The sequence below is a fragment of the Saccostrea echinata genome, unplaced genomic scaffold (genome assembly GCF_033153115.1).
Source record: "Saccostrea echinata isolate AGI-Se365-2 ecotype Australia unplaced genomic scaffold, CSIRO_AGI_Sech_v1 ptg000008l, whole genome shotgun sequence".
In the NCBI taxonomy this organism is placed as follows: domain Eukaryota; kingdom Metazoa; phylum Mollusca; class Bivalvia; order Ostreida; family Ostreidae; genus Saccostrea; species Saccostrea echinata.
This window is the reverse complement of record NW_026889757.1, coordinates 8,052,591-8,067,521: the sequence shown is the minus strand read 5'-3', so window position 1 is coordinate 8,067,521 and position 14,931 is coordinate 8,052,591. Positions and strand designations below refer to the sequence as shown.

The 14,931-nt window shown below is 32.3% G+C and overlaps 1 long non-coding RNA gene across 1 annotated transcript in view; it reads left to right on the top strand.

The window, feature by feature from the left end:
• LOC133181361 (uncharacterized) overlaps positions 1-10,758 on the top strand; it is a 63,338-nt gene extending 52,580 nt beyond the window's left edge. Inside the window, exon 3 of the long non-coding RNA XR_009720463.1 lies at positions 10,401-10,758. This is a non-coding gene — a long non-coding RNA (uncharacterized LOC133181361). The remainder of the gene's footprint in view (positions 1-10,400) is intronic.
• The last annotated feature ends 4,173 nt before the right edge of the window (positions 10,759-14,931 follow it).

The window sequence follows — 14,931 nt, the reverse complement described above, 5'->3', positions numbered from 1 at the left end:
GTTTAATCTTGTTCAGTTATTCATTGGCTTAAGTTAAATAGACATGTAATCATGTTGATACAGGAATATTTGATGACGTAAATGCAATAACCACACTATATTTTTAAAAAAAATTTGTACTGATGGACTTCATCTTAGCAGTATTTTTAGGTCACCTGAGTCACTCAGGTGATCTATTGCTATCCGTTTTTGTCCATCGGCGTGCGTCGTGCGATGTGCGTTAACATTTGAACATTTTTAGCTTCTTCTCTGAAACCGCTCAACCAATTTCAACCAAATTTGGCATATAGCATCTATGGGTGAATGGGAACAAAAATTGTGAATTTCATGGTCCCTGCCCCCCTGGGGCCTGAGGGGTGGGGCTAAAACCACCAAAATTAATGCAATCTTTAAAAATCTTTTTCTTTACTCCTGGACATCAAGCAGTCAAACTGTTGGCATCATTGTAAAGAGCATTGAGTCCTCTATCAAAATTGTGAAATTCATGGCCCCAGGGTCAGGGGTTCTGGTGCTAGGGCGGGGCTATATAGATCATATAGTGAAAGTGCATTATTTCTTTGAAAATCTTCTTCTCTGCTCCTGGGCATTAAATAAACTAACTGAGTATATAGTTATGATGAGTAAGAGTGCCTCTTCCAAAATTGTGAAATTCATGGCCCCAGGGTCTGGGATTCTGGTGTTAGGGCGGGGCTCTATTGATTATATAGTGAAAATGCATTAATTCTTTGAAAATCTTCTTCTCTGCTCCTGGGTATTAAATAAACTAACTAAGTATATAGTTATGATGAGTAAGAGTGCCTCTTCCAAAATTGTGAAATTCATGGTCCCAGGGGCAGGGGTTCTGGTGTAAGGGTGGGGCTCTATTGATTATCGGGATCGGGATCCGAACAAGTATGTTCAGCTAAACAACTAAACCTTTTTTTCAACTCCCAACGAGAGTGAGAGGATCCATCAATAGCAATACCAACTGGAGGTGATAAAACTATCCATTTGACATTGATATTATCTAGGTATCAACCATTTTTTCTCAGAAATTTGCATTTTTAAAAACACGTGCTACCTAGCTCGAATTTCCTCGACTAGATATACAATGTCGAGTATAACTAAAGAAGAACTTGAGTCTCTTAAAGACTTATCTAATGTTGATTTATCAATATCAAACCTTTATAATGAATACCCAGAGAACTGTATTCCTAATAAGCTCCGCCCGCCTACAGGCTCTAAAGCAAGACAGGCGGCATACGAAGAAATTAATCCACACCTTTATGAAGAACAAGCCAGAATGGTAGCATTTCGAACAAAACGGGAACGTGTATTTCCGTGGATAAGAGCTTTACAAATTATCTACATAGAAAAGCTGCAAATGTGTAACTCTGTCGAAGTCAAATGGTATAACAACCCAGAAAAGTGGGATAGTAACAATACCCTAGCAACAAACTCTATTTGCATAGATATTGGGAATGACTCTAGCCTACACTACAAGATAACATTCTTTGTTTCAACTGGTACTATCCAAGTCCAAGGAAATGAAAAAGATACATTTGTTACCAAGTTCTTTCCACTGCTGAAAGAATTAGTGAATAGAATTAGTGAGTCAACCGAAAAAGAAGAAACCGTTCCAAAATCTGTAACTGAAAATCTACAAGGCCCAAACTCTGTCAGTTACTCGAACCAAGAACAATTGCTAAACAGTGAACAAAGGCAAATTGTATCAGCCTCAATGCATGACTTTGAGAGATTTCAAGAAAGTATGGTCCTGGCTTTAGAGGAATTAAGCAAATCACACTCTGGACTTGTGAAAACGTTAGAAACAAGACTCTTAAAAGGCCTGGAATCGCTTCAAACTACAGTTAGTACTCTTACTTCAGCCGTTGAAAACTTGAACAGCCAGAACAATAAAATGTCAACAACACCGAGTAAATCGAAAAACCCTGAAAATGAAATTAACTCGATAAAAAATAAGCTTAAGAAGTCAGATGAAATCAGGAATGACCTTCAAATAAAAGTTGCAAATCAACAACTTGAATTAGAAAACAAGGAGGCACAACTTAAAAATGAAAAAATCATGCATAATACATGCAAACACCAACTCCTTGACATGCTAGAAGCAAACAAGTCAGAAAGCTCTACATTAGTGGAAAAACTGAAAAGCAAAAATGAGGAGTTACTTAACATGGAAAATGAAAACAAACATCTCAAAGAAAAAAATTAGGCACTTTTTAAGGAGATTCTAGGTTTGAAGATGCATATTTCCAGTATGGAATCCAACAATGCGAAGTTTACACAGGTAGGAGATAAGAAAATTGAAGAAAATCACTCTTCACCATATGAGCTTCATAAGGGAAATCAAACTTCTTCTAAGACAAAACCCCCTAAACCCAAAGTCCTGTTGGTGGGGACTTCTAACACGAAGAAGATTAATCCAGACATTCTTAGTTCATCATTCAAAACGACAAAAAAACTTGCTTATACAATTGAAGAAACTAGGGATACCATATTAAGATATGAGGAAGCAGCACCAGATTTTGTTGTTCTTCATCACCTCACTAATGATGTAAAGACAAAAAGTCCTGAGATTTGTGTTAACGAGACAGAAGAAATTGTCAGCACCATCACTCAAAAATGGTCAGCCAAAGTGGTTCTGTCGCTATGTACTCCTTGTAAAGATGATGAATTACACAGTGCAAATAGTGCTCTGATCAATGCCCTTCTAAAGAAAAAATACAAAGATGACTCATTTGTGTATACTAGTGATAACATAAACATGTCTACTAGGCATGCCAAAGTCCTAGAAAGAGACAATGTCCATCTTACACAAGATGGTGTTGCCATGTTAGCCTCCAACATAAAAAGATCAACCCTTCTAGCACTAGGAATTGAGCAGTCTCCAATTCAGATGGAAAAAGACCAAGACTCTCGCCGTGCTTCACCAAAGAAGATGTACACGTACCATCGGAGATCGCGAAACTACCAGTTCGCACCATCTGGACCATGGGAAAGGAGATCTTACCAACCTGCCAGCTATGGCTTTAACTATAATTACTAACTTTTTTTTTAATCATCTTTTTAGGTTTTACCTATCAGTTACACAGATGATATATATAAACAATGTGTTCTACTCCAGTATATGAATTGTAGTAATACACTTGAATACTGCACCACCTTCACTTATCGGTGCACCTGTACTCATGACCATCATGTTTATTTGCAATTCCCTTTTTTTTCTCACATAATGTTGCTAGAATATATTCTGTTTTATATGTATTGAAGGATGTTGTACCTCTTCTCTTGATTTGGGTTTGGAAATTTGGTAGTTTTTATTTAGAATGTATCAGATGTACAGCAAGACAAATGTTAAATGTGCTTTTTGGAATATTGGAGGATTGATATCAAAAGGTATGAACAAAATGGATGATGAGCTTTTTCTATCAAGAATTATAGATAAAGATTTAGTATTCCTTGTGGAAACACACATTGGACCTGATACAATTGTTATACATGATGATTTTTACTGCCATACAATATGTAGAAGTAGATCTAATAATGGCAGATACTATGGAGGAATATCAATATTAATTTAAAGCATGAGATTAAAGATCATGTCTCTATAGTTAAAAATACATGTAGTGAATACCAGTGGATCAAATTAGAGAAAACTTTTTTCAATTTTGATAGAGATTTGTATATATGTACTGTATACAATCCCCCTGAAGGATCACCTGCAATTACAAAAAATAATATTAATATTTTGGAGCTTGTACAGAAAGATATTTTTCATTTTAAAGATTTAGGAAATATAATGCTTTGTGGAGATTTTAATGCTAGAACAGGAAGCGCAATTGACTATATATTTGATGATAACATTCAATATTTACCTTTATTTGAAACATATAAAATTGATAATGATATTTCCAACAGAGTTAATAGGGACACTTGCATGGATAAAAGAGGAAAAGAACTAGTAGATTTTTGTATTGCAAACCAACTCCGTATTATGAATGGAAGATGTTTTGGTGACATCTTTGGAAATTTCACTTGCCACAATTATCATGGCAGTAGTGTTGTTGATTATCTTTTAACTGATGAAGAAACTGTACAACATATTTTGTTTTTTGAAGTATCAGATTTTATTTCCACATTATCTGACTGCCACTGTATGTTGTCATGGAATATTTTTTCTCAATATAGTTCTACTAATAGAGAAAATAGTATAGATAATAATCAATGCAAGATCCATTCATCCTTTAAATGGGGAGAAGACTCTGCTATAAAATTTATAGAAGCATTACAGTCCCAAAAAATAAAAGACAAATTTGATAACTCCATGAGCATCAATGACATAGAGTCTATAGAATCAAGGGTAAAAAGTTTAAAAGATTCCCTGGAAGCTGCAGCCATTATGTCATTAAAACCAAATTTACCTAAAAATAAAACATGTAAAAGTAATAAAAGCCCTGCTAAACATAAAAACAAATGGTTCGATAATGAGTTGATACATATGCGTTCAAAACTAGTAAGGAAGGGACATTTATTTGGCCACAACCCTAGAAATATTTATGTTAAGAATCAGTATTATAGAGCGTATAGAATTTATAACAAACTACGAAAACAAAAATTTAGAACATATTGTAATATTATTAACAAGCTAAATACTTTAGGTTCAACTGATCCAAAAAAATATTGGAAACTTATAGGGGAATTAAGAAATGGAAGCAAAGGCACAATTGATACATCAATCTCTAATAATGATTGGATAAACCACTTCAAAAAATTGAATAAAACTCATGAGGATTTCCATGATCAAGATCAGTTTCTCAAAGACCAACTAAAACAAACTGAGGAAACATCTACGCCCATTTTTAATGAACTTGACTACAAAATATCTTTGAATGAAATAAATAAAGCAATCAGCAAACTAAAAAATGGTAAGGCAGCTGGGCCTGACAGAATTTGTAATGAAATGCTGAAACATGGCCAAATGTTTCTTATACCAGTCTTACTGAAAATCTTTAATGCTTGCTTATCTCTTGGCTATTATCCTTCTTCATGGTGTGAAGGATACATTACTCCAGTATACAAATCAAATAACACTAATGATCCCAACAATTATAGAGGAATCACAATTACCAGCACAATTGGCAAACTTTTTAATTATATTCTTAACTCAAGACTAGATAAATATTTACAATGTAATAAAAAAATCAATCCATGTCAGATAGGATTTACAAAACAAGCTAGAACTTCAGATCATGTTTTTGTTTTGAAAACACTTATTGAAAAATATTGCAAATCAAAACAAGGGAAACTATATGCTTGCTTTGTTGACTTTCATAAGGCCTTCGATAGTATAAACCATGCTGGTTTGAAACTTAAACTATTAAAAGCAGGTATCAGCACAAAATTTTACTCAGTTGTTAAGGAAATGTATTCTAAAAGCTATTCGTCTATTAAACTGGGTAACAAATTAATTGGTCACTTTCACACATACAATGGGGTTAGACAAGGCGATAACTTAAGTCCAAACTTATTCAAGATTTACCTTAATGATCTACCTAATTATCTATCAAATTCTGAAAGTTTTGTAAATTAAACAATGATTCATCTACATCTATTCATTGTCTCATGTATGCTGATGACATGGTGCTTCTCTCCCCCACTGCTGAAGGTCTACAAGAAAAACTCAGTATACTAAATACATACTGCAAGGACTGGTATCTCAAAGTTAATACACAGAAAACAAAAATTATAGTCTTCAATTCATCTGGCAAGCACATCAAAATCCCCTTCCATCTGAATAACAACAATATAGAATGTGTTAAACAGTACAAGTATTTGGGTCTGACAGTTAATGCATCTGGAACACTAACTAGTGCTAAAAATGATTGTTGTAATAAAGCAAAGAAAGCCTATTTCAAACTTCAAAAAGACTTTCTCACATTTAATCCATCAGTTAAAACTGCTTTAAATGTATTTGACCACACTATTAAACCCATTATCCTGTACGGTTCAGAGTTATGGGGGTTTTTTGACCCATCAACTTCCAAATTTAAGAGAAATCCAAATATAACATTAGATAAAATATACCAAACTTTAGAAGGCGAAAGTTTGCATCTTAAATTTTACAAACATTTATTAGTGGTTCATAGTAAAAGCAGCAACTTTGCTGTAAGATCTGAGCTAGGACGATTGAATGTACACTTTGATGTCATTAAAAATATGTTGTTATATTGGCATAGATTAGAGAATCTAGATGGGGAATTTCCCTTACTTAGTGAGGCTTATAAATGTTCCAAAACACTACACCAAAATGGAGTTACTTCATGGTATTCTTGTATTAACTTCTTACTTAACCATATTGATATTAAACTTAGTGATGTTTTAGGTATGTCACTCCCACGGTTTAAAATAAACTTGAAAAGAATATTACTTAACTTCTATAAAATTACATGGGAAAAAGACAGGAATTTGCATAAAGAAGGTAAATTATCTACCTTCACATGCCTAAAGACTAAATTTTGTTTTGAACCCTATCTAGATATTTTAACAAACAATCAACATAGATCAGTCATAACTAGGTTACGAATATCAGCTCACAGGCTTAAAATTGAAATTGGACGATATCAAAAAATACCTAAAGATGAACGATTTTGTTCCCTTTGTGATCTCAAGGAGATTCAGGATGAAATTCATTTTCTCCTTGTATGTCCTCATTTTAGTGTACAAAGACTTGAACTTATAAATATTTGTAATAATAAATGTAAAAATTTTCAGTCCCTATCATATGATAATCAATTTCTTTGGCTCATGACTAATGAAGACCCTGAGATCCTAAGATCTCTTGCTAGATTCCTTGATAATCTACCTTAACTGAAAAATTTAAATATATTTGGGGATGTATATACATGTAGGAATGGCAATATATCATCTCTTCTGTTCTTTGATATGGATATATGTATCTTTCCAGCTACTTGACTATATGTTATTATTATATTACAATATGTATACTCGTATACATCTCTTGTAGATGCATTTATCAATGATTATACAATTAAGCACTGCTCATTATATTTAAGATCATGTTTGTTCTATCATTTGGATCTTCCTCCTTCTTTGTTTCATGTTTGTAAATCTTTTTTGCTCCTCCGGGGGCCCAAATTGGACTAATAAATCTTGTATCTTGTATAGTGAAAATGCATTAATTCATTGAAAATCTTCTTCTCTGCTCCTGGGTATTAAATTCAGTAACTAAGTACATAGTTATGATGAGCAAGAGTGCCTCTTTCAAAATTGTGAATTTCATGGCCCCAGGGGCAGGGGTTCTGGTGTTAGGGTGGGGCTCTATTGATTATATAGTGAAAATGCATTAATTCATTGAAAATCTTCTCCCCTGCTCCTGGGTATTAGATAAACTAATTAAGTACATAGTTATGATGAGCAAGAGTGCCTCTTCCAAAATTTTGAATTTCATGGCCCCTGGGTCAGGGGTTCTGGTGTAAGGGTGGGGCTCTATTGATTATATAGTGAAAATGCATTATTTCTTTGAAAATCTTCTTCTCTACTCCAGGGTATTACTGAAACACAGTAAATACATAGTTATGATAATCAAGGATGCCTCTTCCAAAATTGTGAAATTCGTGGCCCCTGGATCAGGGGTTCTGGTGTTAGGGCAGGGCTCTATTGATTATAAAGTGAAAATGTTTTAATTCTTTAAAAATCTTTTTCTCTGCACCTGAGTATTATTTAAACAAACTAAGTACATTGTTATGATAAGCAAGGATGTCTCTTCCAAAATTGTGAAATTCATGGCCCCGGGGACAGGAGTTCTGGTGCTAGGGTGGGGCTATATAGATCCTATAGTCAAAGAGAATTATTTCTTTGAAAACCTTCTTCTCTGCCCGTGGGTATTGTTTAAACAGACTAAGTACATTGTTATGATACGCAAGGATGCCTCTTCCAAAATTGTGAATTTTATGACCCTAGGTTTAAGGGTTCTGGTGAAAGGGGGGGGGGGGGGGGGCTTCTATTGAATATAAAGTGAAAAAGCAAAATTTCTTTGAAAATATTCTTTTCTGCTTCTGGTTAAAAAAGCAAAGAAGCTAAGTGTATAGTTATGATGAGCAAGAGTGCTTCTTTCAGAGTAGTGAATTTTATGACCTCTGGGTCAGATGTGCTGGTGTGAGGGTGGGGCTCTTGATAATATAGTGAAAATGCATTAATTCTATTAAATAATCCTGTTTGCTCCTTAGTGTTAAGCAGATAAACAAAGTGATTAGTTACAATGAGCAAACTTATGGTCCCAGGGTCAGAGGTTCTGGTGTTTGGGGGGGGGGGGGCTCTATTGATAATATAGTGAATCCGTAGTAAAAATTTATTATTATTTCTTTAAAAATCTTTTCCGCACCTGGGTATATCTGAGGTAAATAGAGTAAAAATTTTCATAAGGAAGGGAATTTTTACCAGATTTTTGAACATCTGGACCATTTGGTCAAGTGTTCTGGTCCTGGCCAGGGCTCTATTAGTTTGTATTCTACTGAGAGGAGTTATTCCCCTTTGCCATTTACTTTTGATAATTTATCACTGTAAATAATGTACTTGAAAGGTAAATAGAATAAGAGAATTATGCAAAAACTTTTATTGTATAATACAAAAAGTACTTTCATTGTTTTAATGATCAGATAGACTTGTAAGTAGTAGATAAATAAAAATGAGACAAAAATAACTTGTCTTATTAAATGTTCATCAAAGAGCAAGAGAGGCCAATGTAAGAGATTTCAACAAGGGATTAAAATAGTACAGAAGCATTGATAATTTGTTAATATACTGTATGGTGATAGTGATAAATGGGGAACAGATTAGAACCTAATTCATGAACTGTTAATGAATATTAAGACCAATTATTTTGTTGATCATGATCACCCTATTTTTTTTTCTTTTGGGCAACAAAGCTTCACCTTTCAGTTCATATTATACTCTATGCATCCTTTCAATTATTGTATCATACTCAGGTGACCGTTAAGGCCCTTGGGCCTCTTGTTTCTTTCATTCATGAAAATAATATGTTTCAATTTTCTTACCAACTAATATAAAATGCACAATAATGATAAAATATGAAGTATAAGATTCTCATCCTTATATGCAATTAAACATGGGTATGGATGGGTCAATCTTACTTCTTTGAAATACATGTATCCATTTTTTTTAAAATTCTTTTTTATACATTCAAATATTTCTCACATTTTATCATAATATAATTTTCACAGTCTGCCTCCAAAATATCCAGATTTTACTCCCCCACCCCCTTTTTACTGTATTTTAATTTTTGCTTACTAATGACTCATCAACATTTCTAAACTTTTTAAGACCAAGTGTGTTTTAAAACATTTGAATAATCTTTGGCTGCCCATGTGTTTATGGAATAAATACCATAAGACTATTATGGGGGGGGGGGGGGGGGGGTGTTAATCCTCTCTGTATTTGCAATTTTATTGAAACGATCCAAATATAGGGAAGTGAAATATTATTTTGTCTGTGTATATATATATATATATATATATATATATATATATATATATATATATATATATATATATATATATATATATTACAATTTCCATCCATTGCTCAAAAGATTAGACAGAAATTTACAAAAGTAATATAAAACTATGTATCCAAAAAAAATATATTCAAAAGGAATGGAAAGACACTAAATCTGTTAAACTAATAATTATGTTAACGCATGAAACATTTCAATCAAATATAATAACCTAGAAAAAAAATTTGCAATAGTTATATGAGTTTAGACTGTCAAGTGTTCATTTCTGAAATTTGAATTTTTTATAATAAGCCTAAAGTAAATGTAACAATTTCATGTAATGATGTTATTGTTAACATTGCAAAAATTGTAATGATGAATTCATGTTATGATTCACATTATAGTAGGTTTTGTAGTGTATTGACCTTTTATGAATGAAAAGCATAATGCTCAGTCCTCTATCTTCATTTATAAATACCGTAACAACATTCATCTTAATTAATGAAGCTATTCAGCATGTGCTGAGACTCAGTGTTACTTTTTTAATGTTTCAGGGAATGGACTAGGTGTAAAATATAAGCAGGGGAAATTTTCAGTCGAGAAAATCACTTTATGTGAATATAATTAGAATTATGTATACTTGTATTGATTCCTGGCAGTACATGAATGGGAGAAAAAAATATTGATTATGAAACATCTTGCTGATAGAATACGAGGTCTTTGATAATAAATCTACAAAATGAAATGATTTAATCTACAACTAAAAGAAATCATATTTTGTCTTTAAGGGTACCACCTTTAAATAAATTTTCAAATGCATTCTGTGAGAAAATCTTCAAATTATTAAATAAAAAAATCAATGTTTCAGCACATGGTAATCTGACAGCTAGCATATGGCACAATGAATGAACTGAGGAAGAGCCGTGATATTCCTACCTGTGTGATGGGTCATGTCCAACCACTGATACAAGGTGCCACTACAGCAGGTACCACTCAACAGTATCAAATTTCAGACTTATTGGAATATACATAAAAAAAAGGTCACTTCCAAGAAAGCCGAGAAACAAGATGGGAGATACAAATTACAATTCCTCCCCCAGATCTGATCTTCATTGGTTGTTTGAAAATTTGAGTTGGTGTAAGTTATTTTTACTGAGATATATGGTATACTTAACTGATAAATAAAGGTACTATATAATCTTTTAATCTGTTTTGTTTGTTTTTTTGTTTAATTTATAGATATACTACATGTAGTACTTAATATTGAATTCATAGAATCTATGTCTCTATGCTGGCTTATTTTTATACATTAATATTTTAATATATGAAAGTAGAAAGTTGAAGTTGTATCATTTTTATTTGTGTATGTATTAAAATGCAGGTAAAGTAAAAAAAAAAAAAAAAGGGGGAAAAAAAGAGAAAAAATCCTCAGAAGTCTTTACCACTATTTTAACAACTAAAGAAAATCTTTCCTATGTGTAAATTTCCTTTTCAAACAATACAGTGTATGATTTGTATGAAGCCACTACAACAAATTCAAGACAACACCAATTTTGGATTGTTATATATTTACCTTTTAGTTTCTGTAAGAAGTGAAACATATTCTGTAGCTTTGTGAACCCTGGGGAAAAGTATAGGTCCTAAACAAATTGTTATATAATTAAATGACAGGTTTGTTTCATATTATTAAATTACAGGTTTGTCAAAAAAAAATTAGAACTTTTTTACCAGAATTATCTTAATGAAATTTCAAGGAGATAAAGGTTAATTGGCCCTCTAAGAGAGATAACTCTCATTGGGATTAAAGGACCATTATTCCCTTGAATAATTTTAGAGTTAAAAAGGTGGTTTCTATCAAATGTTTCACTGTAAGATATAAAGAAATTGTTTGCATTTCAATTACAGTGAAATTTTATTATCTCAGAATTGATGGGATGGAGAAAAAACTTAAAGCTATTTGAGGATTTAATATAGTTATGTTAATGTAAAATACATAAAGAAAAAGTTGTCGAGAATTCCATCTTACAGCTGTACTTCAACAACTCTGTGATGGTATTTGAGATGTCAGTGTTCAGAGATACTGAAGTTCAACTGTATCATTTGATTTCTTTTTGAAAAATTATTATTGTTAAAGCAAAATGTCATATTAGTGACCAGGGGGAGGATGACCTTAAGTTTTCACAGCAGGTCAATTTGCCAACTATGTCTCTTAATGTTTTTGTAGATATTGATATTTCTTCAGGATAAAACAAGTAATCAACTGAACAATGTATTGTAAGGAAGTAATGAGCATCCAATTTGTCCAGTTTTGACAACTTTACATATTAGAGATAATGTTTATTTTGAAACAAAATTTGTGTCAAATTATGGCTTTGAGGAAACAAGAGTTAAATCTTAGCATTTGATTATTAAAAAAATAAAATTTACTTATTATTATTATTATTACTTATTACTGTGTAAAAAAAAAAACAAGTATTGAATATTTTGTAAGACTTATTTCTGTTTAAGAATATGTTTCAGCATAGTACTAGTATCTTTTATTCATTTTAGAATACATATTATAGAATACAAATACATGCATGTACTTTGTATTTATTAACCATTTTAAAATGAGTTAAGTACAATGTATGTTCAGAAAATGAGAAAATGACTTCATTGTTTTGTTTGTTGTTTAATGTCCCTCCCGTGAATTTTTCACTCATTTAGAGACGCAACCACTTGACGGTGGAGAGCTGCAAATTTTGACCTATACTCGGCACTCAGGGCCAATGAGGAATCTTTTTCGAGCCAGCACCTACTGCGACACGGGACCGCGGTTTATACGGTCTCACCCAAAAACCGGTCTCCTCGTCCCACAGTGGGATTCGAACCCGCAACGTAAGGATCATATCCTTACTCCGCAACTCTAGAGCAAACGCTCTAACCACTGCACCACGACATATTCATTGTTAAAGCAGTGTGTTATTTACAAAAACCACGAATACCACATTATTTTTTTAATAACAGAATAATTTTTGCCGACAAAATTTTCCTCAGATATTTTTTTATCATAATTTTATGAAGTTCAATAATGAGAACTTTACTCTAAATACTAAATGCACAAACTGATTATGATTTTTATATATCTGAAGCTATAGGCATTTTGTGCGCTTTGTTCACCCATCTCCTTTGAAAAATGAAAATACACATTTTTTAATTGAATTAAATAAATGCAGAGTAAATTAAATTGGAAAATTTAATTTATTGATTTTACAGCCTTGATTAATGTAGCAAAAAATATGGAACGATGCCAACTTAAATGAGCACTGAGGCTCATAAACTCTCTCTTCTAATGGTATGTGATTAGAAAATGACATTCTGAATATGTAATGAGCAAATTTTTACAATATTAAAAACCATTACATAAAATTGCTGGACCAGAATGTGTGGTATTGATGTCTTCTTTGAACTATTAGGTATACTCCATTGATTAGTTCATCACTCTTTTATAGATGTCAATGACCATAATTATCGAGAGTAACAAAGGAGATGTGGGTGGAATCATTTTTGTAACTCGCAGTGTTACAAAATTAGCAATTTCCTCAGATTCTTTTCTTTTTCTCTATTGCTGATTCGGTTTTGGAGAGTATGTGATTGAAAGGTTGTACGATGAAAGATTGTCACAGGATTAAAAAATCAATTCGTGAATATTTTCTAGCCTCTGGGCTTGTCGGGCGCGCACTCCATTATGCCACGTTTTAAACATCAAGACACGACTTTAATATGTTAATTTGAAATTTCATCAGTTTTTCATTGTATAATTATTTATAACACCTACAGACCCTTTTTTGATATCCATTTTTATCGGATTTTCAAAGAAATCGTGCTTGTTTCTTTTATTTTTATTTTATTTTATTTTATTTTGAATTTTTGGGGTTTGTATTTTACGAAAGCCCATTGAGCTCATTTTCGTAGAATAAAAAAAAAACAAGTGATTTTGCGAAACTTAAAATCATAAATTCCGCGTTATATTGCGAATAAATGTGTTCCTTTCACATTGTGGCCTTTTTTTCCGCTAATAAATGCCCAATTTTCACATTATATCGTGAATTTTTCGCTTAGCGATAATATAAACAGTCTAGTCGAACCCCCGAACGGGGGTATACCCCCAAACGAGGGTTTTCCGTCCCGTCATGCAATGCGCAAGAACAGTAACTCTTGCCGTATCCAATATAAACAAACTTGCCTATATATCATTTATCTAAGGAAAAAGATCGATAATCATGTTATTTCTGCTATGAAATTGGTAAAATTTCAACAGAAAAAAATTAACAGTTTAAGTTTTCCATAGTTTGAATTTATACTGTAGGATTAACGAAATATTTTCCGTCATTTCATGAAATTAATTATTATTTTGTAGGACGTCTCAATTAAGATTGTGGAATTTAAAACACAAGGAAAAATATTCTAAGAATGAGGAAAATATTCATTTAGAACCTAGATTTAAATAAAATAAAATACAATCGTGTTTTCTCAAACAATCATATTTATTAATATAAAAAAAACCAAACTACAACAACATGTTGCCAAACATTTTATTTAATTCTTATAAGATATAAAAGACAATAAATACGATAGATTTCATTTGAATTTTATTTTTATATGTATTTTTGTTCCACTTCCTGGGCATGATTATCGATAATAAAGACCGTTGATTGCTAGTCAGAGGAAACGCGGACTGAAACCCACGATAATAAACAATTCGATATTAGCAACATTTTTTCTTGCATTTCATTATGAAAATAAAAGATATAATGTAGAATAATCCTTTTTTTATATAATTTCAATTTAGTATTAGTTGCTTATGTCTGTTTATCGAATGTTTTATCTTAAATACCTGCATGTCAAGGAGCAAAAGATCGCCAACTTTGCCAGTGAATAAATCCCGATTTGTACAATAAAGTTGTATTTTTGTAAAATACAAACTCTAAAAACACCTTTAATCTATCATTTCCGAGTGGTTTTACATTTGCCAAATAATCCGTTACTTTGCACCGGCGATTTTTGTAAACCCCTACTTTTTGCGTGAAATACGCACATTTTTAAGCATCTGCGCATGCTCGTACCCCCGTTTGGGGGTATGGATTTCCCATTTCCGTTTACCCCCGTTCGGGGGTTCGACCAGACTGATAAATTTCGACTATATTGACGCATATTCTTTTTTTTTTAATAGATTAAATGCGATCAATATAATATAACTAAGATGCAATACTTTTTGTATACAACATCATAGGTGTAATTGCTGATACACTCATAAAGATCACTTGAGGCCTGTTATTGCAGGCATTTTTGTGTTTTTATTCTTTCTTTTTTTTTCTTAAAGATTGACCTTCTTCTTCCACCAACTGATAAAAAAATAC